We start from the raw sequence: 27,695 nt of genomic DNA, 5'->3' as shown, positions 1-27,695 counted from the left end.
TGGACGTCGTGTTAGGGAAAAGGCGGGGGGGAGAAAAAGACAGGGGGTGAGGTCTGCCCACCAGGTTGCGAGGCTGGAGGCTGGCAGGGAGGAGCGGAGCCGCAGGCGAGCGGAGCGTGTGGGGCGGCGAGGGGAGGCGGGCGGGGAGGCAGCGGGCGGGCAGCTGGTGTGAGCTGTTTGGCCACCGGAGCCAATCGAAAGCTGGGGCTTGATCCTCTCCCCGGGCAGTGGCTGCGCGGAGTCAGTGCCGAGCTCCCCTCCGCCGCCGGGACCCGGCGAAGCCGCCGCGCTCTCTCCACGCACCGCGCTCCCCCTCTGAGCGCCTATGGGCATCTGCAGCCAGCGAGGGCTTCGCACCACCGCCACCAGCAGCAGCGGCAGCGGCAGCGGCAGCGGCAGGAACGGGCGACGACCGCCGCCCCGCTTCATCGCCCCCGGGGATCTATAGCTGGCAGGACGGAGCGCGCTGCAGACCCTTCCCCGCCTCCGTGCAGGTATGGGGCGGCCCGGGGGGCGCCCGGCGCCCTGATGCGGCTCCGCTTCCCTCGCGGCCGGCTCGCTGCCTTCCTCCTCCTCGCCTGCCCTCTCACCCTGCTCGCCCCCTCGCGAGGCAGCGGTGCGGGGCGCCGGGCGGGCGGCGGTGACAGCGCGGGGCCGCCCCGCAGCGCCTCCGCCCGCCGCGCCCACGGGCCCCGCCGCAGCCCGCCCGCGCCGCACCCTCGTGGGCGCCCGGCCCCGCGCGGGGACCCTCGCCGGCCCCGCGCTGGCGGCGGCAGCGGTGGGGCCCCGCGGGGAGCAGCGCGTCCCGCGCCCGCGCTGCCGCCCGTGGGGCGTTTCCAGGGGCACGTAACTAAGTCGGCGAGAGCCGGCGGCCGGCGGCGCCTGGGTCTCGGTGCTTTGCTCTGAGCGCCCTCGGAAGTTACCTGCGTGGCCAGATCCCTCCGGGTTTGAGGCGTCGCGCATCACGTCTCCACGCTCCCTCCCAAGTGAAAAAACAGGAAAAAAAAACCAAACCCCCTGCTTGAAACCTGTGCCCCTTTGTACCTTTCTTTCTTTGCTTTGGGTTAATGATGGTTTGTGATTATGAAACCCCGCGAGGGATCAGCTCCAAGAGCGAATAGCATTACTTTAAGTCATGAGTTGGAAAAATATATATATGTGCATACGTACACTGTTTTTTTCCCCCTTGCAAATGAGGATTATGATAATACAAACCCATGTCTCTCTCACAAGGAGCTCCTGCTTGACTTTCTGCTAAAGCTAAGGAAATATGTGCACTTTCACAGGTCTTGCAGAATTGAAGTCACAGGTCTTATAAAAAATTGCAGTGGCATTTGGCTGAACAACTCTTATTTTTAGCACGCTATTGTGAAAGTGGTTATATAACTTTCGGTGGATTTTTGAGGACAAAATTAACAGCTCATAACAAGTTAAACCTCTTTTTTCTCCGAAAGAGGAGAAATAAACTGAATGAAAGCCCGATGAGTAGAGTCAGGTGAACTTCAGCCTGACAAATGACTGCGGCAGAGATTCCCTAAGGAAGAGCCCCAGGTTAAGAATCCCACAGTCCTCCCGAGAATCGCGAAGCAGCAGGTGCAAGACCAAGCAATGTCTATGCAGAGCCCCAATTAGCAAGCTGTTTATCAGGCCATTTCAAGGCTAGTTCTTGCTAAACCAGGGAGAAATCAACATCACTTCAGAGTCGTGTCTTCCCACCAGAGCCAATACAATACAGATACTGTGTTCCCTTAGGGGATTAGTTGTTGCTTGAACTCCAAGAAGGACATGCCGCCTGAAATACTTGCTTAGAATGCTTGGTGTATTTTAACGCGGATGCTTTGCTTGCTAAACTTGGTGCTTAGTTCTCAGGCTGGCCTTTCCTCATCTCTTTCCAAAAGTTAAGGGAGAATAATAGTAGCCTAGGATTTTAAAGAAACGCTCCGAGAAAATAATTGAATAGAAGTAAGGACAGCAATCTGCTTATAACTGAGAGCCAGGACATGAGGGTTCTGTCTCAGTATTCAGGCTCCGAGGAAGGGACCTCTCTCTCACTTCTGTTGCACGTCCTCATGAACTGCCATCATCCAAGATGTGCAGGGAAGTACTAAATTCTACACATTTGTGGATGATTACTGTGAAGCTGAAGAGAGCGGACCGATTTGCTAAATCTCTGTTGTCGGATGAGTGAGAAACCTAGCAGGTAGAATTTTGCCTTCTTGCATCTCTTGGAGCCCGCTGTTTGTGCAGAGCTCTTGTGTGCGGGGAGAAGGTACGTCTGGTAACAGCGAGGTTTGCCCAGCCTTCCGTTGCAGCATGATAAATAAGTGAAAGATGTGTCAGTGAAAAGCATCAGTAAGACCTCTAAAAGGGTGCCACAAAAATAAATGCCATTAACCTAGATTTTGAGCTGATTGGTTTAGCTGACCTATTTACTTTTTATTTATCTTTCACATAGACTGTGCTGTCATGAAACATGACTTTCAATGTGGAATAGAACAAAGGTATGAGAAGTCGAAAAATAAAACTCAGGAGATTTTTGTTTCTTTCCGTAGTATCAGGTGAGGGTAAAAATTAGTATCTGAATTGCCAACTGAACTATATCGATAAATCCTGTCCTTTGGAAAATGCTTGGTTTCAGTCACCCTTTGTCAATGCTTACAAAAGTGTAAATCAAGGAATCATCCTCTCCTGTAATAGTTTAGTCCTGCTGTGGTTTTGCTTGATAGATTTGGTACCTGGTAAATTCCAGCTGCTCAGTTTCATAGTTCCACACACACTACTAGTAAATTCACATTGAAATAATTCTAGCTCAAGCATCAGAAACTGGTAAATTCCAATTTGGAATTGGTAAATTGGGATTTACCAGTTTCTGATGCTTGAGTTAGAATTATTTCAATGAGCAGTTCAAGTCACTGTGCAGATTTACTGACATCAGAAGAGTATCTTGAAGAACAGCACAAAAAGGTCTTTCACTTCACTCTCACAGATGCTCGTGGGTGTGGTTGTGCATTTATATTAGTGTTGTGGTTCGTGTCAGGAGTGTACTTTTGACGCCAGTCTTCCAGTTGTTCCCACTTAGTGTCCATCTCCATATACCTCATGGTGGGCCAGCTGGATTCCTTTAGGATGAATCTAAATGAGAAGATGTGCTTGAGTCATTGCTGGAAATTCAGTCCGTGGGACCAGACCAGAGCTAGCCTGAAGTAAAACCCTATAACGCGCATATAAGTGTTGATAGAAAGTCTTCCACGCTTAACTGTTTTGCTCTGTATGTCTGTTCCCGTGGGGCTGTGCTACCTGCTGACGCAGACCTGGTCCATTCGCAGCAGACTAGCGCTGATGCAGCGTGCGGGTTGAAGCTGGTACTAACCCGGGGTGTGGGCTAGCCCTTGCTTCTTGCACCATCGCCTACGCATGTGTTACCAAGAAGCTCCTTCTTGCTCAGCGGGAGAGAACAACCCTGCAACAAACTGTGGCTGCCCTGCTTGTATATACACACACTGAGCTCCCTTCAGTGCTAAAAGAAGGCGGCTAATTTTTTTTTTTTTACTCTGGCATGTGATAGCGGACTACTTTTTGAGTGGGAACTTTGGATAACGCAGCCTTGTGCTTGTCTGGTGAATGTGAACACAGCAGTTGCGTTTAGAAAAGGACAGCTGGTGCTTCTTCATGTTTGTTTGCCTGTCACTGGCTGTAGCCCTTCTGCGTATGGAGGTTCACAAGGCTGTGTTTATGTTCCTCGTTGCACTTGGGAGTGGTGAGAAATGTTGGCTTGAAACTTAAAAACTGTGATTTAGAAATGCTGTGCTGCATTTCATGGGTGCAGCATCTCGGTTGACTACATTTCCCAAAAGGCACCAGAAGTATTGCTTCGGAGGAAGGAGGTGCCGCCTGTGGTGGCAGTTCTGGGTCCCAGCACGTGGTGGGAAACGTGCTCTGACCCTGAAGTCCAGTTGCCGCAGGCAGGTGGGAATGTGCGATGCCCAGGAAGATGTTTAGAAACATCTGATTAAAAAATGTCAAACCACTTTTTTTTTCTGCAGTTTTCACTCTAAAGCAGAAAACTTTTCAGGTCTCTTGTTGTTTGGTGGTTTGGCTGGCTTTTTGCGGTTTCATGTTTTTCTTTAGTTTGCTTCTTTGGGGAAAATTATTTTAAATAAAAAAATGATTCTGTAATTCTAAATTGATATGTTTTGTATGAAAGTATTTCTAACTAGAAAATATATTATTGGAGCAATTAGGGATCAGATCCTTACTCAGTAACAGAAGATGGTTGTCATTGCTGCAAAAATTGGACTTCTTACTGACTCTTCACTTTTACACACATTTTCATGGGATCATGATGGAAATCATAGGGTTGCATGTGTATAGCATGAATGATACAAAGATCCTCCTTGTTCTGGATCACTGTGAGTGCTCTAAGACTGCTTTTAGATCGCAGAAAATGTTGTGCTATTCGGAACAATAGGAACTGAAAAACAAGAGAGCTTTTCCTTCTCAGATGATTGTATTTCTATTGCTAGAGGTTGTCTACTCCAAACCTTATTCCAATGCATAGCTGCTTTGTGGGATGAAGTGTAGATTTTAACAGAGTTGTGTAGATTATGGATATGTCACTTGAAACCATGGTATTTCTTGTTCTCAGTGCATCAAGCTGTTATCTTTTTTTTAAGAAGATTTTTGAAGCCTGTTTCAGAAAGGGAAAGAGATCATAAGAATCGGTCTTGCTCCAGGACGTTAAAACAGAGGGCAATCTGTCTTTCAATATCTGGTGTGATACAATCATGGCAACTTCAGTTGTAACCTGTCTTTGTCAAAAAGTCGTCTTACAGCATCTACTTTTCACATTCATTTTTTTCTTCTGGGCATAACCATGCTATCTGTGAGATTCTGTATATTGTTTTTTTCTGTTGTTGCTGTCTACATAATATCTGTAAGAGTTATAGCAGCATATTTTAGATTAGTCATAAAGCTAAGTTACTAAGGTCAGTTTTTTGTAGAGGCTACACTGCCATATAGAATTAGTTATACTGTAAACGTATGTTGTATATAGAAATATGCATGCTACTGTCTTTACTACAAGCTCCTTTATAGAAAGAAAAAGGTAAATTTATCGCTCGTTCCAGGCAGTTTTAAAGTCATTATTATTTAGGAAGTGAGTATTTTAAGAAACCGTAATTTGTAATGAAACTAAGAGGAAATTAAAACTGTGATACATTCAAATGCAAAAAGTCTCATAAAGATTTCATTTCTGCCTATTTTGTGTTAAGGAAGTGGGAGAAGTAAAGTACACTGGGAAAGGAAAATATATTATTTACCCTCCAAATTTCATTTTGGAACCAGTTTTTATTGAGTGTGATGGGCAATGCACAAATACAACATTGGACTGTGGATTTAACAGCAATAAATCTTAAAAATTTCCTGAATTTTTAACTTCTCTTAAAACTTGGAAACAGCATTTGTACAGCTCATGCAGAACGCGTTGTTGACCTTGTCTTGTACAAACACTTGCTAGAGTTGGAAAACTATATTGAGCTGGTGCTACAAGTGAACTAGCTGCCCTTCTTCATTTGCGTGCAGTTTTGTTGTGGATTCCAGCCATGTCCAGTCTATCCTATTACTCCACTTAAGTGCTATTATGACAATGCTAAATAGCCTGATATTCTACAGTAGTGCTAACAAAAAAATAAACAACATTGTAAAAATTCTGCATGACCATTTCTGGCATGAAACTGCAGGTTTTTTCCCTGGTGCAAATCTCAGACCTAATCTCATTTCCAGCAAGGCCAAAACACTAGTTTGGCTTAGAGTTAAGCAGGATCCTGCCCATAAATCTGGCCAGTCTCCATACAGATAACATCTGGAAAGTTGTCATTTAAAAGTATGTGGGAGAGCTTGGGATAGGGGTGTAAACAGTGGGTCAGAGCTTCTATCCAAAATGAAAACATCCCAGCTCTCAGATGTCAGACATCCTTGCTCTAGGCATGTTTTTTGTTATGATCCGTCTATCGTTTGTCAGTTCCTGTTCCATCAAAATAATTTGGAGCTCAGTGTCCTTTGCAAGGAGCAAGAGGAGGTTGACAGGCAGAGGAGACAGGGAATATGTGAACATGTTGCATGGCTTAATGGATGCATCCAGTAAAGTCTCCTAATAAAGAGAGAGATGGCTATTGCTCGTATTTCGATTTAATTTGTTCTCTGGCTGACACCTTTCAGATTACTACACACAATGGCTTTATACTAAGCATGTTTGTTGACTTTGGTGTATATTCTTCATTAATGAAGCCCATGGAAACTTTGCCTGGTCCTTCAGTGAGAACAGCTTTTGCCGCGATATTCTTAAGAGTGAATACTTACAAAGTGAAACACATTATAAGCACCTTGGATTCTGTGTAGGCAGAGAAAGATTGTTGATCTGCCTCTTTAATATTTCCATTCCTTGCTGAAGCTGAGCCTTAAGCAAAGTCATAGCCCAGAACTTGTGACTTCTTAAGGGTATCTGAAGCTGAAGATTGAAATGTCACATAAAACTGATTATTAGGAAAATTTATCTTTTTATTCAAAAATCACAGAAGATATGTGAAAATAGCACCATTGCATGCTATTTTTGTTATATGCAATGACCGTTTTTCTATAGGAACCTTGAAGCAAGCAAGACAAATGCATGCAGTTGGAAACTGAGTTTCTGTCATCTGAAACTGTCTTGCTTTCAGGTTCCCAAAGTCCCTTCAGTCACTTACACAAAGTTATTCAACAGCTCAATCTAGGTTGGTTTTTTTTTTTTTAACTGGAAGACAAATCCCACCTTTGTCTACCATAAATTCCTCCCAAATGAAGAGAAGCTTTAAATACAAATTGTACCATAATAAATCCCATTTGGTTTTCTTTATCCGCTCTTTTTTTAAAGTCGTTTGCACTTGATGTTCTTTCTTCTTGAAGGAGCACTGAAAAAGCTCCTTCACAAGCTACAGTCTACTGTTTTCTGAATTCTACATCCAAAATGCCAGTTGCTTTATCCTTCAACTCAGGTAGACTGCTTCCAACTAGAAAAATATTTTTATGTTGGTGTTTCAATAGCTGACTTTAAGTATGATACATGCAAACACTATTTTGAGTACCTATCAGAAATTGCCAATCTTCTCTTTATAAAAACAGTCTTGTTTTTTTCAGTATAAAATCTAATATTTTATAAAACTTAAGTATCTTTGGAAACAAGTTTATTGTGTCATTCCAAGTTGAGCCTAGTTCATTTCTGGACATCTCTAAGGTTTCTTTAAAAGAAGGATATGATATTACAGGAAGAATGTTACTCTTGTTTGCCAGAGAGCTGTACTATGTTTACTATAATAAGATTAAAGGAAGTTTGAAAGTCAACGCTAGCTCAGTGGGAAACTGATAAACACACGTTGTACTTGCAGGAACACTCTGCCCAGTAGTATTAGGAAATTTATCACTATTTATTTAGCAGTTCAGACTTTATCCGACAAACAGATTTGTTGTCCATTTAAAACTATGCCAGACATTGAAAGGCTTAACAATATGGATGTGATTTGCAGAATCTGAACTATTATCCTGGCATAGCCATCTCATGTGGCTTAGGATTGGGACTCTTATACCATAGACTCTCAAAATAAGGAGTCTGTAGCTTATGGATCCCGTTGCTTTCCAAAGTCTGTGGTTTGATTCCTGGCACTTCTGGTTAGGTCAACTATTATAGCCACAGTCATAAACAGTGATTTTCAGAATCTGAGCAAGCTAGATGAGGGTGTAGCTCCTTGGAAGAGTTATTCTGGAAGAGGCAAACCCAGCAATGTCTCTGGATCCATATCTGGTATTGGCAGGCTCTCCTGTTGGGAAGCAATGGCAGTCCAGTCTCATATTTACTAATGTTTGTTTATTTGTGCCTTGGCCAATGTTTCAACTAGAGAGTGAATTCTGGAGAAAGAAAAGGCCACAGGGATGACTTTCCATTCCTAAACACGTGTTAAGAGGTCATTTTTACATGGACACAAATGCTGCTTACAAATCAGTAAAATAGAATGAAGTAATTTTGCTATGAAATGCATATAGGAATTTTTTTTTGAAATATCAAGAGTAGAGGGGAATGCATAATCACAATGCGATACATAAGCTACTATTGTAAATGTTTTCATCACCTCCAAAATGGCAGATGTCTTGCAAAAGTGGGCAGCCACTCGCTGCGTATGGAAGCCAAGAAAGGGCCAGTGGACTATTCCCACCATGTGTTGGTAATTAGTAGGAACTGCAGGATGGAGTCACTGTTGGTTATGGAAGCTACTGCTGCGAGCTGTTCATGCTGTGTATGGTAATACAATTATTTGATAAATAGGTGGCTAGGGAAATTAGTTAATTTCTAAGCTGCTCTCAGCTTTGAAATTTCTTAGAAAATTGCTAAAAAGCAAGGATCACTCTTTGTATGAAATTTATGGATCTGTATGCTATCCATGAAGTCACCCCAAAATACTCATTTCTTCTCCTGTTCATATAAGATGTGAATGTGAGCCGCTAAACTGCTTCGAGATACTCGTCTGAAGAAATCTTTCTCATCCTGTTCAACATACTTGTGCTGAGGAGGAATAATCTTATTTCTCCTGCATTCCTCTCCCACCCGATATGATCTTCAAAGGTCTATGGAATCACTGGAAATGACGTTTCCCAGCCAGCTGAGTTATCATTTCATTATGGTCCATGCCCCTCTATTGTAACCATGGCCATAGTACAGTCCAGTGTGTTGTGGAGTCTCTGAGACTGCCAGCAACCATGGGGATTTTCACTTTGGTTTTAGGTGGTCCGTTCAGACAGTGGAACTGCAAATGTGTGGGTGGGAAGTCCGTACCAAGGGTTTCCAGTCTCAAGGGAGACTGTTGTGTATCTAACTCCACTGGCAGTCCAGGCTTCAGGTCGCGGGGGGCACGAGTTCTTCTGCAGGTCTGTCCTGGGCAACTTCACCTGCAGATTGAAGAAATCTCTATCTTGCTTTATTATTAATTAAAACAGAATATTGCCTATGTGAACTCTTCTGCTTAGCTTCATCCACATAGATAGGTTACAATCAGAGTGCTTGCAGTTTGCTCCATTATATACAAATTGTAACTCAAGGCTGCGGCAAGTTGCCAGTTCATCTCCCCACTCAGACGCCAGCTTCATTTACTCATATAAATAACTGGATAGCAGTCAAACGTGATTGACTTAAGCTGTTACTTTTTCTGAATGTGTAAAATGTAGGGAGCTTGAGATGCTAATGCCATGCTTGTTGTTTTTTTTTCCGCACAGTGAAATTTAGGTGTATTTGTTGAGAATATTGAAATGTATTTGTCATTGTATTTATCATGGGTTTAGATTTATCTTTACTGTTTACAGGACAATGCAAAATTAGTTGGTTTTTTATTGTCCTATTAGAATATGCATGGTTAGATTTATATTTATTAAAGAGAGACTTAGTTTCCCAATAAAAGTGACCTGTAATTTAAGATACTTTGGTTTAGAAGTGCTCCAAATTAGATTTTTTTCCCCAAGATATTTATTTTTCCTTTAAAAACATTTGAAAACTGGCTTATTTTACCATGATTAAGGCTGATACCTTACTTTGGGCATCAAATGCACTATAACTTTTGAACTTCTAGATGCATGATACGAACTGCTAACATATATAGCAGTTAGTCAGATAGCAATGCTGGTGGAATTTTTTGGGTGAGAGTCATGCTTCAGTTTTGCTTTTAAATAAGTACTGTCTTCTGGCTAATGGTAAACCTTTCCTAAAGCTTCTGTGATGGCCTTTTGCTTTCATCGCATGACCAGTTTCTTTGAGGTGGCAGAATCTAATAGTCTCTTAAAAGTGTTAATGGTCCAGTGGGTATCCCTGCTTTGTTACGCTGCCTATGGCTATGCCTATGGTGTCACTCTAGCTAGGCATAGGTCTAAACTTGTGCTGAAAGGGTCATCCTGCCCTTGGCTCTGCTCCTGGCCGCTAGGTTGTGTCTTAATTCTGTTACAGGCTTTCTTTGTGCCATCTGGCATGTCTAAAATGGTACACTCAACATTATGGGAAACTGGCTCAGCAATTGTGCTGTAAATGTTGTCGTAAGTGTTCAAAACACTGTGTGTCCTCTAGCTGACAATGTTCATAGGTGCAGACTCCTTGCATGGTGTCTTGAAAACCCTGTTAGTACTGGGTGGCCTTAGTAGTCTAGATAGGCAGGCTCAGTTGCTAAGTGTGGAACATCTTTGAATACGGTTGCTATTTAAGAGACAGCCCAAAGACCAGCATTCCCAAATTTTCTGAACAATGACATGGGCTACTAAGGGTGGTGAGACACTGGAACAGGTTGCCCAGAGAAGCTGTGTATGTCCCATCACTGGAAGTGTTCAACGTCAGGTGGGACAGGGCTTTGAGTAACCTGATCTATTGGAAGATGTCCCTGCCCATGGCAGGGGGTTTGGACTGGATGATCCTTAAAGGTCCCTTCCAACCCAAACCATTCTGTGATTCTATGATTGTATAATGCTGTCATTGTTTGAACAGAACATCATGGGTTGCTTTACAGGCTGTAAAAACTGTTACTGTGATTGAATGCTTTTTTAAAAAAATGTATTAAAGGCTAAAATGCTTCTATTATAAACTGCTTATTACAGTGTAATATATGTGTATGTAAGCAAATACTAATAGTATGTAAAAGAGGTAGCCATGACCTTATGTGGAGATGCAAAAACAATTGATGTTTTGCTTTACTGCAAAGCCTATAAGGAGGTGAATTCTAATGCAGATTTGCACACACTGGATTAAATTAATTCCTGCACAGAGGAGTAGAACAGCATATTACTTCAAGACAATGCAAAAATACTTTTATACTTTAAAAAAATGGCACTGTTAACCATGCCTTCTATATAGTGGGAATTTCTGCCCATTGTGTATTGCTCTGCTATCTTCAGTATTTAACATTTCTAACCTGGGACATCCAAAGGTTTTGTTTATGGTTTACACAAGGTCTTCCATAGCTGTAAAATATATTTTTACTGTAGTAAAAGAAAGAGACAACAACAGCTAATTGTCCTTGCACTTTTCTCTTTTGAAGCAGCGTATTTAAACCCAAGTATTGTAAAGTGGGGAAGAGAGGATTTGCTTCTGATGAACTGAATTATTCCTTACATAGATTGTTTTGGAACATTTCAGTTATATTTTTACTCTATATGATTTTGGGGGTAGTTCTGAGTTAACATCGTATTTAAATGGTAACTTTTAAAACAGCTATGTAAATACTTAGGTTTTATGATAAAACTCATATAATTTAACTCTGGAATTATTCCATCAGTTTTTCTGACTTGCATATATTATAAAGGTCAAAATTAATTTCAAATTTGACTTAAGCTAGCCTAGGTGCTTTGAGATATGGAGTTACCCTCTCAAAGATATGTCTACTAAAGAGTTGACATTAACACTTCTGAACTTCATTCTTTAAGAGTCACCTTATTTATAGCAAGATAAATGCACTTTCAGCTCTAATTGTACAGAGCGGCAAAAACATTCTTCGGATAGCCTAAGTAATCTAAAATATCTCTTATCTGGGAAACCTCAGAGGATCTATTTATTCAAGAAGTTAGGAAAGTTTAAGGGATGTATACTTACAGTCTGGATTTCAGCATATACAACTGCTGCTTGCACGTTTTAGGAGGACTCTTAATTTCTTTTAATTAAATAGAATGTTTCAAACACCATAAGCTATGTTTTCACAGAGTTTATAGGACAGATATCATGTCGTGCTAGAAATATATATGAGAACTTGAAAAGTATATTCAAGAAGAAAATCCAAACAGATTAATGCTTTTATGTAACTGGAAAAAAGAAAAATGCAAATCATGACAGAAGTGAAAAGTGAGTTAAGCTTTTCAATGGGCTGTCAACTTTAAGTACAAGTTAAATTCCAACTTTAACTACAAGTTAAATTCAGAGTGTGTATGGGGGTGTTCAACAAGTGTTTTGGTTTTTTTAACCACCTTTAGGATTTTTTTTATTCACTATAAACTAGTCCCCTCACTCATTCACTGTTTTTTTTTGAAATATTTTTAAATGGAAATTTAACACATTTCCTAAGAAATACTTACAAAGTGCATCTTTACTGTAAATATCTGGCTGTAAGCTAACAATATCTTAGGATATAATCCTTTTCTAAGAGTTTATACATAGAACTTGCTGTTGTTAAGGCTTTTCATCAAGAAGTCAAATGGGATCTATTCCTCTGTAGGCTTCCTTGGTTAGCATATGTGAGGGAACTCACGTCTAACTGCTAGTAGATTTTATGTTGTGCAACCTTTGCAAGTATTCATTGCATATTAACTCTCGACAGATAAAATTACTTATTCTCTATTGATTTATCTTTGAGGGATGATTTACTTTGTCACTATTTAGTCATCTGCATACTATGTTGAGACAGCAGTTCCTCTCCAAATCATCTTGTGGCATGCAACTATTTCTCTGATACAAAGTTGTAGTTAGATGTCTGCAGAAGGAATGTGCAGGGGAAAAGGGAGAAAGACAAATGTTGGCAAGTTTTTGAATCTGCACTTAAGACAGCAATCATTGGTGTCTGTGAGGAGGAGGGTTATACGTTTGTAGCTTTTGCTTGCTCCTGTTTCTTGGGCTGCTCTCCAGGACATACTAGGGGTATGGAGAGAGAAAGGCTAAGTATTTAGCCATTTTTCTTTCACTGTTTTTGCTCATAGGATTGTGTTATTTTGCCCCACTAAAAAAATCACGAATCAAGAACCACTGTGACGTTGCCACACTGTCTGGGTCACCTTCTCATATCAGCTTACCCTTTACTTAAAATATGCCTGTTAGCCCAACCTTGCATATATATATGACTTGCAATAAAACCTTGACACGTGCATAAGTTAATGAAAGGAGCATTTTGCTTTTATTCTAGATATTTCAGCACGGTCTCTGAGTAACTTAAGAAGAATCTAAATGTATCTGGCCCCTCTGGCACTGTTTAGGTATGTGAAGGGTAAAAGTAGCTTTGCCTTCTTTCCTTCCACCTATTTTCACTATGCAGAAGACTGGCCTATTATGAAGGTCAAATGAATTCTACAAATAACAATGTCTAGAGTGCTAGTTTGAGAACATGGAGCCACAAACTTTTTGTTTCATGTTGGGCAACTCACCTTAAACCTGTGTCTTAGAGTGCTTAGGTTTTCCTCTGCTTAGCATTACAAAGACTAAGAATTTTGCAGTGTCCTCGCTCAGTATGTGAAGCTGTGAAGATATAGATTAAGCTGACAGAGTCTGACAGGACTTGATAAGCCTTACAGAGGAGCAGGAGAGTAATAGCTAAGGTGGACTGTTTTGTGGTAACCTGCCCAGGTGGCTTCCAAACAAAATGAAGTGCTCTGTGAACTGAGCTGCAAAGTATTATGGAAGTGAAAGTCCTGATTTTCCAAAGCAGCTGCTTTTGAATGTGGAACTCAGCAACCTAAATAATTCAGTAAAGGCTTCACCATAAGGACTGTTGAAGAATATGAAAACTAGATGACTGGCATCAGGAATTCCCATAGGTGAGGCAGACACCTGCATTCTTTGTGCTGTCAATAGGGAGAGTTTGGGGATTAGGCTTATGGTGTACATAAGTCAGCACGCTGAGGGGGAGAATTATTAAACTTCAAATAATACTGAAGAAATGGGTATTTCCAAAACCCTGCCTCTCATGAGTGGAGGCTCCCACAGAAGCGCTGGGGAAAAAAGGTGGAAGAAAGATTAAGAAATGCTGCAAAATGCTTCTTAATGCTCCCATCTTTGGATGTATCTGCTGAGATTTTCCCTCTGAAAGGAAAAAGGTGCAACTGAAGGCTGGGGAGGGTCACTATGAGGGTTGAATGCATAGATTAAATTACACTCTGGAACTAAAGGTGATAAAATCCTCAGAGCTATAAGAAGATGTAATTAGATCCAAAGTACAGCTAGACACATTTTACACCCTCCCTTCTACCGTCAAACCCTTACATAGGGAAAGGCCCCTGGTGCCAGTAGCCAGAATGTCACAGTTCAGAGCTGGCGAGCTTTCAGAGGCCGTTGGGATTTCCCAGATGCTTTTGAGGATCACTGAACATGATTTTACTTCAGGATGAGAAAGTTCTGTATAACAACCAATTTTACAAGTCCAAAGTTCATTTGGGAGCTGTGCACGCAAAGCAACACAGATACTGAATTCTTCATTGATACTGTATTAGCATTGCATGAGGAGAGATTAGGATCAGCCCTTCTTTGCTTAAATGATTTGCCTGGTACAGCCAACTGGCAGTAACGAGGTCCTTCCAGCCAGGAAACTGTACCAAACAAGACACTTGTGTTATGAAGCCTACAATTAATGCACACATTGTGGGAAAGTTACCATTAGCTTCAGAAAAACAGTTATTTGTCACCATTGCCAAAACTGAACCTAATGACTTCAGATAGTCTGGTATCTCTGAAGTAAACCTTAATCAGATCTTAATTTGGTTCAAGCCGGGAGTGTAAATCAATGGGGTACGGGGTGATTCCAATTACACTTCCATATTTCTTGCTTTAGAATATATGGCAGTCATGCAATGAAAAAGTCCTCATTTCTTTACATTTTCCGCCCACAAAAAGTTGTATTACAGCTCTTTCTCCCTTTTCCCTTACCTCAATATTTTACCCGCAGTGGTCTTCCATTAAGTTCTTACTAGATCCCGATACCTAAAGTTGTGAAAAAAGAGAACAGTAGAAGCTAATTAAGCCTGTTGATATTTAATTATTGTAGGCTCAAACTTCTTAGAAAGGCATGTAATGGGAGACTGAACCATTCTTGGATGTCCCATGTGAACCTGCTGGGCAGCTCTGCTAAATCGCAAAAGCCAGAAAAAGCAGAAAGCAGAAAAGTTGGGGATACCATTGGCTTACAGAATTTTGCTGGCCTGGACATCTTTAGAAAGAGGGAAATTGTTCAGCCCTACAGACACTTTTGGGGGATACCTTTTTTACCATGGTTTATAGAACCTGTTCTGATACTTGGTGCTCTTGTAAAGCCAAGGGCTCCTGTAGCCTAGGTTAGGACTAACTAGGCTGGATTTATTTGCCGTGTTACACTAGGCAGAAAACAGACATTTGTGGAGTTTTCTCTTCCCTCTTCCTTTTTTTCCCTTTTATAGACAGATGAAGTTTAATTAATTAAAAGTAAAATACAATTTAAAATATGCAAAATAACTAAAGAAGCAGCATGATACTAAGTAGAAATGAAAAATGATTAGTATTGGAATTACAAGATATTCCAAGAACATAAACGTTGTTAATCTATTGTTTTAAATTACTTCCTGGTAAATTTTTTGGTGTGGTTGTTTTTTTTCATCTGTCAGCTGTTACAATAATTTATCTGTAAACGTTTGCTGATTACTTCAAAATGATCAAGTATTTTTAATGGTAGTACTTTTTTTGTCCACCTGAACTGTGTGAAATATCAGGGAGTCTCCCTGAAGACAGATCCTTGCCTGATCTAAATGACTGTATATTTTAAACCTCAAGGATTCTGTATTGATATTCCCAAGAGTAAAATTACTGACTCCATTGAATTAAAATATTTTTTTTCTATTCACTTCAATGAAGTCAGTATTTGTCACTGACAAGATAATTTTTAATACATGTTTGCAGAGAATCTTGCCTGCCTCCATATTTTTTTTTTCCCTGAGCTTACTGGACCCAGTGAAAAAGTTTGTGGGGCTTCTTGGTGGTAGAGAACATTGCAGTATTAGCGCATAAATCTTTGCAGCTTCTCATCCTCTGCTCTACTAATTTGTTTCAGGATTCTGTCTCGTATTAAACTTTCCTTTTGTTTCAATCCTACAGTAAATCCTTGGCAATGAGTGGTGTACTTTTTGTCAGAATCTGAACATATGTGTATACACTTGATCATTGCTTTGCATTGGGTTACAGGAGAGTATAAATGTAGCATTGGTTTAAAAAACATACCAGAGCAACTGGCTTCTCTCAGGAATAGCAGTACGAAGAGGAATTGTATAATAGTTACTAAATAACAGTACATAAATAATAATAAGAGTAAATAACAGTAAACAAATAACGAAGATTGGTGTTCTAAGTTGCTCTTAGGTGAATGACTCTTTCCTGGCTTTTAGGAAACCACGCACTGCAATATCACCCCACCTCTTCAACGTAATCAGAAATATTAGACTATATCTAGGTAGGGGAGCAATTCCTCACAGGGGAAATGTTGAGGAGATGCTTTTACTCTGTAGGCTACTTTTAGGGAATTAGCAACAGTAAGTAAATCAAATTTCAAAACTTATCTCAATTTTGGGAGGATAAAGAAGGCAGATAGGAATTTTATTCCAGTGTGTGTTCAGTTTCTGTTTGAGAGCAATTTAATTTATTTTTTTGTTGTGCTTTGTGGGAAAGGGAGGGTTGGACAGTGGATACATCTTCACAGGGTATTGCTGTGCTTGTAGGACAAATACCATAGCTTTACGATGACAGCTGTTGACAAACTATTCCACACCTGTTAATTACAAGTATTACGAATAGAGAGGAATTTGGGTGTTTGCTGTCACGAGGACAATACAGATGTTTTTGTCTGTGCAAACCTCTGCGGTTTGCCTCAGATCTTCGAGGACGTGGTTGTTTCTGGGCCTGTTCTGCTGTCCTGAGGCCTCCGGATGAGAAGCCACTCAGCTGCCCCATTCAGTTGCTGGTTGTGGACTTTGGTTGCTCCATGAGCTGGTGCAGCAGTGCTATCGCCCACCTTCTAGCTCAACGTGTCTGTCACTGGCTCCAAAGGGACCGGGAGGAAAAAGCATGATGTGGCATGATATTGGCATCATATTGTCTACCCACACTGGCTAATTAAGCAGTTTTGACTTCTCTGCCTTGAAATCAGTCCTCTAAGATGGTTTAAAACCATGCCCAAATTAGCCTTATGTGGAAAATGTTGTGTGTGTGTTTTACGGGTATTTAAATATGCTTTAGGAACCTAACATTTTCTAATGATTTATAAATGACATTCATCTTCTTCAAAAAATAAACCAGGCAATGTTTCCTCTAAATAACTTAAATTTTGGAAAACCCAAGACATTCTCCAGAATCTTGAGTCTTGGCCTCTTTTGCCAGCAGAGGACCATTAAATAAATATTACATATTCTGCCTACAGCAAAAGAAATCAAACTGAGTCTTTAATTCTGAAAGCATCTGATAGTATCTGTGTTATAAACCTGGTAGGTTCACAATTAGCAGATTGCAGTGTGTTAAACATAAGGCTGGCTTTGAGTAGCAGTTTAGTGACCACATGGCAAATGCACCTTAAGCTGTACTGCAAAAAGAATGATGATTTCTTTCTGTGATAGCTAGCAGAAAACCTAAAAGCCTAGGAAGATAAGAAGAGAATAGAGATGACAGAAAACTAGGGAAAAAACTATTAAAAAGATGGTTCTTTGGAGGACAATAATTGCTATATATAGTATGTATATGTATATGTCTATGTACTTAAAAGGGAACTAAAGGGACTTTGAGAAGTCATCTGGCTCATCTCCTGCTTGTTAGGATCCATTTTATCTAACGTAATCCGTGGCAGATGTGATTTTTTTTTTCCCCTTTTGTGTCACTTTCTCCTTAAAAATTCTGACGATGAGTCTACAAACTTAGGCAAATCAATTCCAATGCCTCACTATCTGTATCATGGCGCTTGCTAATAGGAATATTGTCTGAAATCTTATTTGCTGACATTATTGCATTTGCATCCATGAAGAGTAAAGACATATTGTTTCACTCTTTGCAATACCCTTTTATGCATTTGAAAGCTATTAACTTCACTCCTCTGGTCTTTGCTTCTTTGTATTAAAGATCCCTGATTTCTGCAATCTTGCCACATTGAGTTATAGTTCTGTGTATGTAAATGTTCTTTTTTTTCTTCCTTGCCTCCCCTCTAGAAACCTTCATGGTTTTCCTGAAGCGTGGTGCCCAGAACTGGCTCATAAGCAGCTACTTTCCATTCTGTGTTTGTGCAGCCATGTTTTCAAGCCCAAAAATAGAACCTTGATTTGTTCTTAATGTCCTCAGCGTGCCATCAACAAAGTGTGGTGGGCGTAGATCTGATGTGGTTTTTTTGAGATCTGCATATAAGTTGGGTTAACTTCTGGTTTTGGATTTTTTTAAATTTCCAGGTGCTGAGGAGTCTCTTGTCCTACTGTGGGACATGTTGGGACAGAGGGATTACTGTGATGACCATTGTGAGAGACAGCAATGCACATAGAAACAATATAAAATTTGGGAGTGGGGTGTGTTTGTGGAAGCTGACTTAACAAAAAGCTGTCAGTGAAGTACAGAGCCTAAGGCTTCCTTTAAGAGGAATAAATATTACTTGAGGCAGTTGATTAAAAATAAGAGCTATACATTTGAGATGGCAGACAGCTTTCCATGTTTAAATGCCATCTGATCCAAACTGCAAACATATCCAACCTTGATAAAATTTCCATCTCTTAATTTTAATTACAAGTGGGTAGGGTGCGTTCCCTGATGCTTTCGACTTGCTGGTGTGTAGGGTACATTATCACGCTTTTCTTCTAAGGTCTGGTAACTTCAACGGGCTTTTGGACCTGAATACAGGAAGCCAATTAAGTGTTTGCTTAACTTCTACAGTGTTAGTTTAAAGCTGTCCTCTCTTAATCAGGGTCCTAATTGCTAAAATGGTGTGAGCTCATACCTGTGTGAGAGCTTCGTCCTGTCTGTTGACCGTTAAGTATATTATATTTATGCATGTATGCAGCTGTAGTTAACTGGAAAACATGAGCCCACATGGTACTCAAAATCATCCGGGCTTTTGGAGAATGAAGATGCCTTCGTTCAGTAACAAGAGAGAAGCTTAATGCACAGGTTCCGTGCATAAGCCTGTGCCCTTTGGATGGCCAGGCACTGTGGTGTTTGTACCCTTTGACTGGGTGGCAGAGATACAGGCTTTGGCTTCAAGGCTTGGCATTGAAGGCTTCAACTTAGACCCTGACTGGTCCGATGCTGTTTCATCCTTCTGCTGAATAAATGCTCCTGAAAACTTGTCTCCTGTTTTTCTCGTTCATCTATTAGCATCATCACTCCATTTCTTGCCATGTCATGTGCATGCACAACTTAGTTTTTGCTAATGAGGGCAAAAATCCATGTGAATTCAATAGCCAGAACAAGTGACCTACTTTTGTTAGGTTCCGGTGCTCCGTTCTGAAAGGGAGGTTGGACAAATATTTGCATTCAAATTGTGTTATAACTTCTGATAGATTTTTTTCAGGTTATTAACCAGCGGATTGGTTCTGTCTCATGAGCATTTTTGGCTCATCTGTTACCTGGAAAGAGAATGGAAAACTATTTCCTCCAACTTCTTTCACCAAACCACATTACTTGTTTGTTTATTTGTCCTTAAATTCAGGTTTGCTTAATTTTGCAATGCACTAATTGCGTGGGTATGTAGCATCTTCACACAAAGAAGAGCCACCTTGCCACAGTCTTCAGTGCTAGATTCTGGATCAGGTGTGGAGAATCCAGCAAGGGTAGGTGTTAGGGCAGGGAGAGTGAAGGGGGGCATATGGAGAAAGAGTGAAGCAGAAGGCATCAGTGCTTCATATATCATGTAGATTATTCCTATGCAGTCTAACCAGCGGTTGTGTTTAGTCACTTAAAACCCCAAAGCCGTGACGGAAGAAACCTTTGCACTTACAAGGCAAGACTCTCAAAAGTCAGGATGCAGCAGTTAGTTAGAGAACATGTTCATGCTTCTTTTTCCATGTTTAATATTTAGTTTTGCACTACAGTTGCAGAGCACATTTTCAAGATAAGATAAAAGATCCTCTTTTATCCATTAAGGACTTGAGATAAATGGTGCATACCTCTTTTGGAAATCTAGTCATAAGTAAGAGCTGTGATGTTTAAGATGCTTGCACAAATCCGAGTCCTTGTGTCTTTAGAGCAGAATGAGGTTCTGGTGGAGAGTTGGTTGCCTCAGCAGATGTGCCCGGTGCCTGTTTGAATACCCCACATCTCTCACCTGGCTTCCAGTGGCCACTGTGGAAGACTATGCATCTGCCATAGGGTCTCTCTCTGATGTGCCAGCCTATACAAACATGTTGGATGCCCTTGGGCACCTGAAATGGTACTACTCATCACATTCTATTATTATTATTATTTTATTTCCTCTCACCGCGGTGGTACAGACTGTAGTCCTAACACCAAGCCATTTAGGTACAAGGACCGTGCATCTTATATAGGAAGCAAGAGCCTGTAGTTCTGTCAGTCAACGCCACCTTTATCAGCCACACCCTTCCAGTTACGTTAGCCTCCTCCACCCAGAAACAGGTAAGTTGGGTGACAGCGTTCCCAGGCCCCAGTTTGGAAGGAGTATCAGGGTGTGGCTTCTGAGCTGGTTGAAGGCAGCCCGCCTGTAGGCTGGTACTGGCAGGGCAGAGCAGCCCGGCGCTGGCACGGGGGCCCCGGCGGCACTACTGATCCTGCAGGCAGCTGGAAAGCCGGCCGGCAAAACACAAAAAATACCTTTTCGGCTGGATCAGCAAACTCGTCTTGCTGACTGTGTGGCTGCATGGTTGTTAGTACTGGCAGAGTGACCGAGGAGCGCGTGTGTGTGTCGGTGTGTGCACGCGTGCTTGTGTGCGGGGCGGGGGCGCGGTGGTGCCGGTGGGGGCCAGGAGCAGGGGGACCATGGCTCACAGTGTAAACAAATCAAACGGCACCCTGGCCTGGGTGACAGCATCAGCTGATTCAAGCTTTATCTCAGAGGGGCATGGGTTGCAATTAGAAATATATCCAGCTGACATTAATCACTGTTTTGGTTATTTCTCAAGGTCAGATACAGGGTTTTCTCTGTGCTATTGCTTTACCTGAAAGTGGACTTGCACTATTCTACAGTGAGTATGTATAACTGGAATACATATTTGAACCCATATCCTGCAGTATTCTTATCAGAACGTAAAACTGAGAGAAGGCGGCTTTAAAGGTTTTAATTCTTTTGGTCTGTGATTATTTTCATTTGGATTCAAAAACCTAGAATGAATGATCTTAATATGTTGGGGAGGATGATAAAATTCAGGGAGCTTCAATCAGGACCTCACCCTCCACATCACAAAGCCTAATCACAGAAAAATAATGTTGGATATGGTATTATAATTCCCTTAAGGTCCAGGAATTTTATGTTTATTCCCTACCTAATAACACAGCTTTAACAGAAAGTATGGTAATGCCTCTTTGTGCTTTCTGCTTTCCCACTAGCCTGTTCTGCAATTTTTAGAGGGTTTTTCTGCAGCGTGAGGGGAATGTCAGTCGAATTATCTCCAGTTCATGTGGGTACTGAAACTCCGAGCTTATGTTCATAAATGGGGAAGATCTTGTGACAAAGCTGGTTACAAGAAAGATAAGTAGCGTGCCCCATTGGCTAAATTTTTGGATGACTGGTAGTAGTTAATGCTGTTCATATTCCACTGGTTGGGTGCATGTGAAACACAGGTGACGAAGCAGGACAGTCAGGGAGCTGCTGAGTGGCTCCCAAGCTTTGCTTGCCTTCTGTGTGAATGGCAGCAGGCAGCATTACCACCGACCCGGTCGTACGTCTGGGCGCCCTACGGAGGCCCCGGTGTATAGACACGTAAGCAATGTCGCAGTCCAAAATGAAACTGCAGGCTTTGTAGGTGTGGGAACAGGAGTCTTCTGGATTGCTCACATTGATTCGAGTGACATGTATGTCCCTGTCACCTATTTGTAAAGTGTCTCTAAATCTCATCTCTGGTTTCTGTTAGATGCTTTGCCATGGATTTTGGCAAGCAGCTTTAAACAGATAGTATTTTTTTTGAGGGGGTGGAGAATAGTCATAGAGAGGACCTTGTTAAAACCATGGTAGCTAGATGAGCTCTTTATGTCTTCTGTACGATTATGCTGCAAATCCACTCAGGAGCTTGTCTTCTTAGGTCTGTTTCTATTAACTCAAATGCGCCTCTCTTGCTTCCTTTCCTGTTCAAGTCTGCAGTGCCATTGCGTGTTCTGCTTAAACCATACAGTTCAGTGATTTAATTCTCACTCCTTTTTTTCTTTTTAGATAAGCTTAAGAGTCCTCCCTTTCAGCCTTGTAACAAAGATGTAGATATGAAATTGTGCACTTGCTCTGAGGTAGCCTTTTATGTCATTCATGTTGTAAAACAAGAGTGTGATTTTGGGGGCGGGAAGGAAGGAAAAAAACCCACAAATGTGCCCTGTGTTTTTAATGAGCAGAGTTTTGCCAAGTGGCAATTAGTATTCCTCAGTCTTTGTGCTAATTAGGAGCTTCTTAGGGTCCTCTAAGAAAAATGTTTTTTGCCAAGTTAGCAGATTTTCAGACAGGTGAGCTACTTTTAGCTTTGACTTTCCTGGGTGCATTTTTGGTAGCGTTTTTCCTAATTGCTATTCCGTTTCTCTTTGATGCTCTGACATTATTCATGTTCTTATGCTGCCCAAATCACTGGTCTGATCTGTATGGAGCTTCCCTACAGTTTTGTGCTGGAGAAAAATTACGGAAGCTGAAATAATCACTCAAAGCAAAAGCTGTTGTTCTGAAGCTAAGTAAGGGACGAGAGGAAGTGTAGTCTTGTTTTGCTAAGCCAAATTCTTTACTGAGCCTCCTTTCAAAATACAAGCATAAAAAGTCCCATGGGGCTGTGGTTATCCTTGACCCATTGAGGACCATCATGCTACACAAATTGTGGTGGCCCCAAGGCTTCAGAGTTGGAACGTTTTTTTTCTCTCTCCACACAGTGGCAATGAAAGTTTTCAGGAGAAGTGTTGATCAAAACTCTTTTTTCAAAGTTGCTTTTCGCAGGAAGAGATATCAGCATCTTTAGAATGAAAACACCTGAAGGTCTAGTTCAATTTATGTGTATTTTTTAGGGTTTTCCCATTACTGAGACAAAAAGGTGTTTCATGTTAACTCTGCAAAATGGCTTTTTGGATTTTGAGGGTTTAATAATTTTACACTGAAAGTATTTTAAAACTGATTTTTGCTCACTTCACCTCCTTCTTCAAAAGGAAAGTAAGGAAGAATTCAGAATCTAATAGTTCAGCTGATCTGAAGTGAAAACGTAGGCCTGAAATGGTCAGGACTTAATTTTTCCTCCAATTTGGAAATGAGTCTTTCAGTATGTCTAGTTCTCATCGTGTCAGAAAATATTTTCCACCTAGCCTTATTTGGGATTCCAGTCCTCTTAATCCCATATTACACAGAACTTCTTTAAAAAGTCTACTGTTTAGCCAAGACATAGGAGAAAGTCTAGAAAGAGCCATGTTCATGGGTACATAATGTTGTTTGTAGCTGTGGTCTAAGTCACTCATAAATGATATGTGAGTTGTGTGTATGATCACTCACTAGGAACCAGAGCAAACCTATGGATCAAAGCATTTTCCTTGGGATGATGTTACTTGGTCTAATCAACTACAATGGGCCTTAGCAAGTAGTGCAGATGGCATTCGGTTGCTGAGCCAACTGAATGGTTTATAGGGTAGTATATACAAGTTTAAACTACTTGTAATGGTTCTCCTAGTACCAACACAAAGCTATGTTGATGCTAGGAGAACCATTACAAGTAGTTTGCCAAACCCTTCAGCTGATCGATCTCCCTTGCTGCTTCAGCAAGAGATACATAAATGCTTGAAACAGCACTAAGTGGTAGGATTAGTAAAATGGTGTAAACTGTAATGCACAACATGTTCTCTGACTACTTTGTAATAAGAGAAAAAAAACAAACCAAACCCTGAATGAGCAAGCTTTCTGATCACTCGTTCCTCCTCTTCACAATCAGTCTTGCATTTACTGGTCACATATGGAAATGTTAGCTACTATGTAGCATTGTAGTCATGTCAAAAGGGAAGCTGTCTTGGCCACTTGGACAATTCATTACTCCCAATCAAATCAAGAACTGACATAAAATGGCATCTTGGTATCTTTGTCCTTCTGTGTAGTAACATCAGGTCATCAAAGACTACCACCAGTGTCATCTCTGTCCTCTACATTCAGGGAAGTGCTGCCTGAGTTATAGCTGGGAAAGAGGCCTTGAATAGACCTGGAAGAGCAATGGAGCTTGCCATCTCACACTGAAATTTATAGCTAGATGTTGGCTAACTCTTTCCGAGATATCTCCCTGACCTTTCTGAGAATAGCTTTCCGAAAGAGCCAAAGAGAAGAATCTTTAGATTTCCTTTTACTTATTGTCTACTTCTACTGAGCTTGAAAGCGTGAGTAATGGAAAAATATTCAAACCGTAATTGTGGTGACACAGTATGAATGGCTTATGGCCAAACACTGTAAAAAAACAAGGTCACATTAAGTTAATAAAGAGCCTCTAGGTGCTGTTTATCTTCAGCTTGTGTTTATGTAAAGAGGGTCCCCAGTTACTATCAGCCAAAAAAAAATCCCTGAGCCAGTAAGTCCCAAAGTTGGAATCCTTCCCCTCTTTGATGCTGCAAAATGATAAATGCAACTGAGGTTACAAGGCTAGAAATGATCCTGAAATTGTCTACAGAAGGGGAGCTCTGGCACTCTTCTGTGGGTGTGTGAGCAAAGAGGTTGGTGATTGCCTCTGTAGGCTTCCTCCCCTCTTCTTCTTCTTCTTCTGTTGTAGGGTAAGATCTTCCTTGCCGTTATTAAGAAACGTATGCACTCATTCCACTCCACAGTGCACCTATATCATGTGTGGTTCCTCGTCACTTTTCTTTCTGGGTATTAAAACTGGATCTGCCCACCTGACTCAGAAGGCTGAACTTTCAAATCCAAGTCAGTTCATCTGTTTGTCACACATCACCCCATTTCTCAAGTCCTGTATTTGACTGACAGCTCAGCTCTGAGACTGTTCAGCTCCACGGTTTCAATCATTGACAAAACTGCCGAATGAAGGTCTCACCTTCCAAATAGTGAGGAGTTACTTCTTTAACTCCCATTACTAGCTTTGCCTCTGATTTACTAGTCCAGTGGCACGCTACTGAATCTCCTTTGGTTCTGTGAAGGGAGTCTGAAGAAACCGGCTGGTGTGTGTTTTTAATTACATGTTTGTTCAGCCTCTGAGGATGTCAGGAGCTGTGAACAGTAAATGCCAAGTGATTGCCAGGAAGAAAGCCGCTGACTGCAGTGCGTTGTAGACAGAACCCTTCTGTGTAACTGCCACTGCCTTGCCATGCGCATACCGACGATATCTGATTTTGATTATAGTCTCTCCTCTGATGATAGTGCTGTCTCGGGTTCTCCTGGAGACAAAGTCTTGGTCAAGTGAAAACATAAGCACTGGTGTAGTCAAGGACAAAGTCAGTCTCCCCCGGATTCCAGTCTATTGACTCTTCTTTCTTCCTCATTTGGAGTGAACTGAAAGGCGAACGATCCTCCTTTAAATGAGCGTAACTTGCTGTATTATGTTAGTCTAGACAAAGGAAATCAAATTAATTAGCAGAAAGACTGCAAATGTGCTGTGTAGGAGGACCTGTCATTAGAGTACCTCATCCAGGCTCCTGTGGCTTGGTGTGTATTCAGAATGATAGCTCTGGTCTTCCTCTCAGCAGAAGAGAAATAGAATAATACTAGGCTTCAATTAGAGACAGAACTATAATTCAGTCATGGGCAAGGAGAGGGGGAGGTGAGTAGGAAGACGGCTGCTCTGAGAAGCCTAAGTCATAAAACATAAAATCCCAGTTTATGCGTGGCAACAGATCCTTCTATGATTGAATTACAGCCTTCATATTCAATAATGGGCCAAGTCTGTAAACCAGAATACAGACAGAATAAATATTTACATTCTTTGGGCAATGACGGAGGGAGAATCACTGAGCAGAGCATGAATCAAAGCCACAAGAACATAGATGTGGGACAGCCACGTGTTGCCATCAGTGTGAAGTGGGAGGGATGGAGTAAGTTTCCAGTATTTGGATGTGAAATTTCCTGTAGTACAGGTCATCCTGCAGCATTTCACTGAAAATTCATCTTTTAGTTAAGTGACACACACTGCCAATAACAGTGAGTAAACTGTAGTTTGTCCATTCCTTCTGTGTGCTATGCATTTTCCAGTATATCTAGAAAGTGATATTGAAATGTTTAGGGGTTTAGCAATGTTTATGTTGATATTGCATATCATCTAATTCCAATTTTATTGTAATAGCACCTTTATAGCTATTACTTTATAACACCTCATAAGTTCTGTACTTTTGACAATTGTTGAGCTGCTGTGATTTATTTTCGTCCAGCTGACAGCTATGACAGTCATAAACATTACTGTCAGTTTGAAAATATCAACAGACATGTAGTGAAATAAATGAAAATTCCTTTTGTTATCTTAAAAAACAGCTTGAAAATAAGGGTCAGAATAGTTCCAAACTGACAAACTTGCATAAAGACATCAACTGATGCATGTCCTAGGGTAGCCAAGAAGCCACATAACTCCGCAGGTTTTGAACTCCGCATGTCATCTTTGTTTATAGGCTTGCAAATGCACACATACAACCAACCATCAGGGCATGCGGTTGCTGTGCTTCTCAGTCCTCCCAGGTTTGAATTGCATTTCAGTTGCATACCTGAATTTTCTCATATGAGACCCTGAGTGAACAGGCTTCCTTTCAGAGCAAAGCCTGCAGCCGAGTTAAATATTTGAAACAAAAGTAATTAAACGGGGATTCTGATGGACCATTAGTTAATCCACAAAAAGTACCTGCAAAAGTAAGTCAAGCAGAAGCCTGGTGTTCTCAGGGAAAGAAGAAAACATCTTGTAACTCTCCAAGTCAATTTGTGAACAAAAGGGGATACAAAATATTACAGGATCAACCCAAAGGTAATACTATGCATGGTGCGCAGCAGTGACTCGTTGCTGCCTGGCTTCCATCTACACGTAGTGCACGTAAGTTTTTTAACTGTTGGGCCAGCTTACAGCCTGAGCAAGAGAATGTATGAAGAACTTTGAGGTGACCCACTGTTGTTTCAAGGTGTCTTGTATTACACATGAACATTAGAGCTCATGAACTCTGGTTTTCTATGGATGTGTTCGGTGTGCCAGTCCACCACAGTAACCCTAAACCTCCTCTTTACTACTCACGCCTCCTGTGGTACCAAACTGTGATACCCTTGACTTGTGCCCCCGCTTCCCCTTCCCTGCAATACTTTTCATGCTTCCTATATACCCTAGGAGAAAACACACTTAGTGTAATGCAGTAGGAGTTTCAAAAATGCCCTGCTGTCCAACTTGTTTGAAATTTGGTCAGCGGATTAAAAAATGTAATTGTGAGGAACTGTCAGATGTGTAATTGCATGTTGCTTGTTAACCAAAGAAAAGGCAAAAAAGGATGAGAGGATTCCCTAGACTGAGCCTCACTGAAGAGAAAAATGCTTTTCCGTGAAACTAATCATTCTGGTAAAGATACTTAGCTACATGTTTGCGTGGCATAGACCTGGTTGTGGCTAACAGGCTGAATGGGCTTAATACTTGTTTTAATTGCTCATTAGCTTAGGTCTTACGCACTCTGTCCGCAGAACTGCTGTAAGTTTTAGTCAGGAGGACTGATGCTTTGTCACGCAAATTTAAGCAGAGAGAAATGTAAATGAAAAACTCTTGAAGCAATAAATCTGTGCCATTTTTAGGACAACTTTATGAAAATAGAGCTGCAATGGTTCTTGCAA

The 27,695-nt window shown here is 41.2% G+C and overlaps 1 protein-coding gene across 1 annotated transcript in view; it reads left to right on the top strand.

The window, feature by feature from the left end:
- The first annotated feature begins 209 nt into the window (after positions 1–209).
- The window catches only part of GREM2 (gremlin 2, DAN family BMP antagonist), a 39,586-nt gene continuing 12,100 nt past the window's right edge, over positions 210–27,695 (top strand). Inside the window, exon 1 of the mRNA XM_075146531.1 lies at positions 210–494. The gene's annotated coding sequence lies outside the window, so the exon portion shown is untranslated. The remainder of the gene's footprint in view (positions 495–27,695) is intronic.

The sequence above is a fragment of the Calonectris borealis genome, chromosome 3 (genome assembly GCF_964195595.1).
Source record: "Calonectris borealis chromosome 3, bCalBor7.hap1.2, whole genome shotgun sequence".
NCBI classification, from domain to species: Eukaryota; Metazoa; Chordata; class Aves; order Procellariiformes; family Procellariidae; genus Calonectris; species Calonectris borealis.
This window is presented reverse-complemented; position numbering and strand designations above follow the sequence as displayed.